The 4,531-nt window shown below is 43.5% G+C and overlaps 1 long non-coding RNA gene across 1 annotated transcript; it reads right to left on the bottom strand.

The window, feature by feature from the left end:
- Window positions 1–3,485: 3,485 nt before the first annotated feature.
- Window positions 3,486–4,227, bottom strand: LOC121814580. The gene is made up of 2 exons (XR_006054449.1): window positions 3,814–4,227; window positions 3,486–3,729 (listed from the first exon to the last, which is right to left on the bottom strand). It is a non-coding gene; the product is annotated as an uncharacterized LOC121814580 (long non-coding RNA).
- Window positions 4,228–4,531: the final 304 nt, after the last annotated feature.

Genomic DNA, 4,531 nt, shown 5'->3' with positions numbered 1-4,531 from the left:
AACGGAATACAGTTACTCATATTTTGTATTTTAAATACGTAACGGCGGTACATGTATTCCGGTACTTCCCAACACTGCTTGTACATAGCAGTGCTGTTACTATGGTAAGACTGGCCACTATGACTGATGCCTTAAAGCCAGATTTATTACCAGTCAACAGTGATTCTTCAGTATTCTTTTAGGTATATTAAATTCTTCAATAGACAACTTCAGTGTATGGAAAGAAAAGCTGCATTGTCTGCTTGGCTTTAAATTTCCTGAAGAGTTACATATGACAACCTACTATTATTGCTGTCACATGAGTTCAAAAGGCATCAGCACCATGATACAATCCCAACAACCTTAAAGGTTAGTCTTGGCATGGTTGTGCTGCAGTCTGTGGTTTACAGTAAGGTTGCAGACAAGGTGGTTTATTAACTATATAGGTATTTTTCATTCAGCTCAACACGAGTCCAGTTCATAATTCAGTCTTTTATGGCTGGCTAGCCTTTGATATATATGTATATGTATATATATATATATATATATGCCATTCTGTTAGAGAGTTAGGCAATTTAGCTAGCTAAAAGTTGGAGTGCATAGTCAACAGCAGGCCAAACATGAGTGAGGTTTTGCTTTTCTTTTTCTGAAACGGGGGCAAAAGCTCTGTCGTTGTCTGACCACAGGAATCTGACCATCCAGGCCGGTTGCTCTCATGTGGCCCGCCACCACAACCTCATGCATTCCAAAGCACACAAACATGTTGACTCCCCAATCCAGATTGTTCCAGCAGCCAGCTCTTAAACATCCGCACTGTTTTTCACTTGTTTCAGCAAACCACCTGTCCATCAGGCCAATACAGTTCTCATTAAGATGAACTCACTCTCAACATCCTGCTTTCCTTAAGCCTTGTTTCCCTGTTTTCAGTTTCACAGCAATAGTTCTGGTCTTATGCAAAAATGGATAACAAACTCCCTTGATTAAGTCAAGTCTTCATGTAGGCCCACTTTTTCTTTTTTCTTTCTTTTTTGGCTACTACGTACTGATTTAATTCTTGTTAGAAATAATACGGAATGGTCTACACTGCCATTGCAAGCACTGTCAGAACAATTATATTCTGAGTGCAGATGATAGTTTGTACTAATATAAATATGTCAGCAATGATGCTGATTAAGGTTGCTGGATAGGGTCAGCCTTCTTCTATCAGTGAGCATCAGGATCCTGTGATGACTCTCACATCAGGGTGTCTGAGTTTCACCGTTCCCATTCTTCTTTCAGTTTGATAGCTAATCAATGAGAGGCCTGGAGGAGGACCAGCTGAGTTCAGACGAAAGGATCCTAATTGAATCTGACAATAATTTTCACATATTTCTCCTGCCCTGTCTCAGATGCCATTAGCGACATCACTGTGATAATAGTTGCCATGACAGCATGAGCAATGCTCATTAATGACCCGGCTGGTGGTAATGTTCTGGGTCATATTTCCCTTTTCTCCCCTTTTTGCTTTCTTTCTTTTAAATCTTCTTTCAGACCTTTCACCATAAAACAGATGGGAAGTAATACATATATCAGGAAGTCATAAGTATGAAAGAATCTACATCTAAAACCTCATTTACGTTTCCTAAGAGAGTGACGTTCAATTTTCTTTTATTTGTAAGTTGTGCTAATTTCTGGAGTGAATATGAGAGGGTTTTAATTGGGAAATCTTTACATATAATAAACAATTCAATCAATAAAATGACTTTGAACATGAAGTCTGGGGTTAATTCTTGCTGTTGATATAATCCACCAACCACAGTCTCCACAGTAAAGGGGCACATGTGGACAACAGCTTCCATAAGGATTCTATTCTTATGCTCCAAGCGCAACAGAGCAAAGTCAACACAAAACAAACATCTGTTGTGGACAGGCCTGTGTTTTCAGTGTGGTCTGGAGCCGCTTAACGAGAGCGGTGGACAATTTCCCAAGAGGCTTGGAAGGACAAACACCTCCTCTTTTACTGAGGACAAATGCTTCTGGAGGGGGCTGTGTTCGTCTGTGCTCGCTGTAAACACGAGGGTGTCAGGAACCAATGTCACATGCGACTGGTGGGGGACTTCCGGCATTGAGGGCCAAGTAAGCAACCACAGAGGCACTCTGTGGAAAGAAGCAAACAGCTGAACTCAAGAACCACAATCATGCACACTTGCACGTACAGAACATGGTTACACACACAGACACACACACATTTTGCTGTTAGCCAAATCACCCAAATTGTACAAAATTGAACTACAAGAAATTGGACTTTCTTGGATTGGAAGCCATCTTTTGCTAAGTAGTTACATTATCACTGAGAGTACAAGTGTCCGCTACTAAAAGGCAATTTTATGTCCTGAACTGAAAAAATGACAATGACCGTCTGTCTGTACTTAAATAAATTGGGACAGTAGCATCTTGAATGGTAAATACAGTGAATATTACATTAAATATTGTAAATTGTATGTATTCACATATATAGAAAGATCATATGAAAAAGTTACCACATTAAGCTATTTGGCAAGAGGACAATACTACCAGTATGGAGGATGACAGTGATGAATTAAACAGATATTGTCTTCCTAAATTATCATACTTATTTATTTCATGAAGTTTAAATGTTTAGAACTGCTTTAAGCAAAGATATGACACATTTCCAGGGTATGCATATCATTTCCAAATGGCTAACAGGTTAGTTTGTAAATGCCTTGAAGTACTTTTGAAATTCAAGTGTAAATGCTGGCTTCTCAACAAAAACCTCATATTTTCCTGCTTGAGTGGATGCACGTTTGAACCCCTTTGTTACAGGAGAAAAAGAAATGGAGAAACATTTTGAAGTTGGCTGACAGATTCCATTGGTCCTGAGGCTGTTTGACGTGCCGCATCCCTGCAAATTAAGGTTAAGGCAAGGTAGATGAAATCTATCAGAGCTTGACTCTGTCTCATCAGATGGAACAAGCAGCTTCAGGGCATCCCTTGTCTCCGTCTTGTCATTACACACGTACATGTGCTCAGCCACACACTCATCCACATATGCACAAAGACACATGCGCACATATACAGATACACATTGTGCACGTGGATTTTGTATGCATATGCTTTTGTTCTCACTCTGTCGACAGATTTCTTCAAAGCAATGTACATTATTCAAAGTAGTATTCATATACAGTTTTTAGTTTTTTAAAAAAAGCAAAGGAATATGCTTCAATGCTGTTTGCAAAAGACACAATATTAATCAAAGTCCACCACAAAAAAGCAACCAGACAAACATATTTACTTTTTTTTTTCAATGAAATATCAGATCACTATTCCAGGGAAAGGGCATTTATAGACGTGCTTCATCTCCAGGGTTTACTATATCACCATTTGTTACTGCTGCACATGCTGCAGTAGTGCAAACAGTGGAAATTTAATGCTAAAAGACCCCAAGACCCTGTCTCCATTAAAAAGTGAATCAGGAAGTGCAGAGGAAAGCAATACCGCAAGTGATGTGTCACGGGTAATGGGGGAAATACAGACTCAGTCGCGGAGCTCTGGATGCGAAGCAAACAGTGCGTTTATTTACAGTGCTCAGAACAGTCACAAAGCGAAATACAAAAATCCACGGTGATCCTCTCCAATCTCCCAGGGGTGTGCAGGTGAGTCTCCCAAGTGATTATCTGAGTGTGTTTCTCCTCCGAGGGCTTAATCCAGCGGACTCCTTCTCTCCAACCTTCTGCTCCGTATTGCTTCCTCCTGTAAACAAGTGACGACAGCTACAGGTGAGAAGGGTGCCCGGCTAAGGCTAAGTTAAGGAAATAAGAAAACACTCTTCACTACCGAGCCTCCAGTACAATCCAGCGTCGACTGCCATCCAGACACCTAGTTAAGTACCTCAGTCCATGACGAGGATGATCAGTGACAGCTGGATGGCAAATTAGGTGCAGGTGTGTCAGCCACTGGGTGGAGGAGGAGAGAGAGAGAAGCACACACATACACACACACACAGGTCGCTCCGGGAAGGACCGTCCGACCACGACAGTACCCCCCCTCTAACGGGAGCCCCCGGGCGACCCACGAAACTTGTCAGGGTGCCGACGGCGGAACTCGCACACCATACCAGGGTCGAGGATCGCAGACCGCGGCACCCAGGAACGCTCTTCCGGACCGTACCCCGCCCAATCCACCAAAAACTGGAAGCCCCTACCACGGCGCCTGGCATCCATTATGCGAGTAATGGAATACGCCGGAGCGCCGGCGATATCCAGGGCGGGTGGCGGGGGCCCGGGAGGCGGGCACAACGGGCTGGTCCGGACCGGCCTAATTTGAGAAACATGAAACGTGTCGTGTACCTTCATGTTGCGCGGGAGGGCCAGTCGGACAGTCACTGGATTCAGGATGGCTCGCACAGAAAAGGGTCCAAGGAACCGGGGAGCCAGCTTCCTGGACTCAGTCCGCAGAGAGATGTTCTTAGAGGAAAGCCATACCTGCTGGCCCACCCGATAGGCCGGTGTAGGGACGCGGCGGCGGTCAGCCAGTCTCTTGTTTCGAGCGCTCG

Source organism: Haplochromis burtoni, unplaced genomic scaffold, assembly GCF_018398535.1.
Source record: "Haplochromis burtoni strain Fernald_Lab_line unplaced genomic scaffold, NCSU_Asbu1 Contig_63, whole genome shotgun sequence".
NCBI lineage: Eukaryota > Metazoa > Chordata > Actinopteri > Cichliformes > Cichlidae > Haplochromis > Haplochromis burtoni.
Note: the sequence above shows the minus strand (reverse complement) of the source record. Positions and strands in the feature narration are given on the sequence as shown.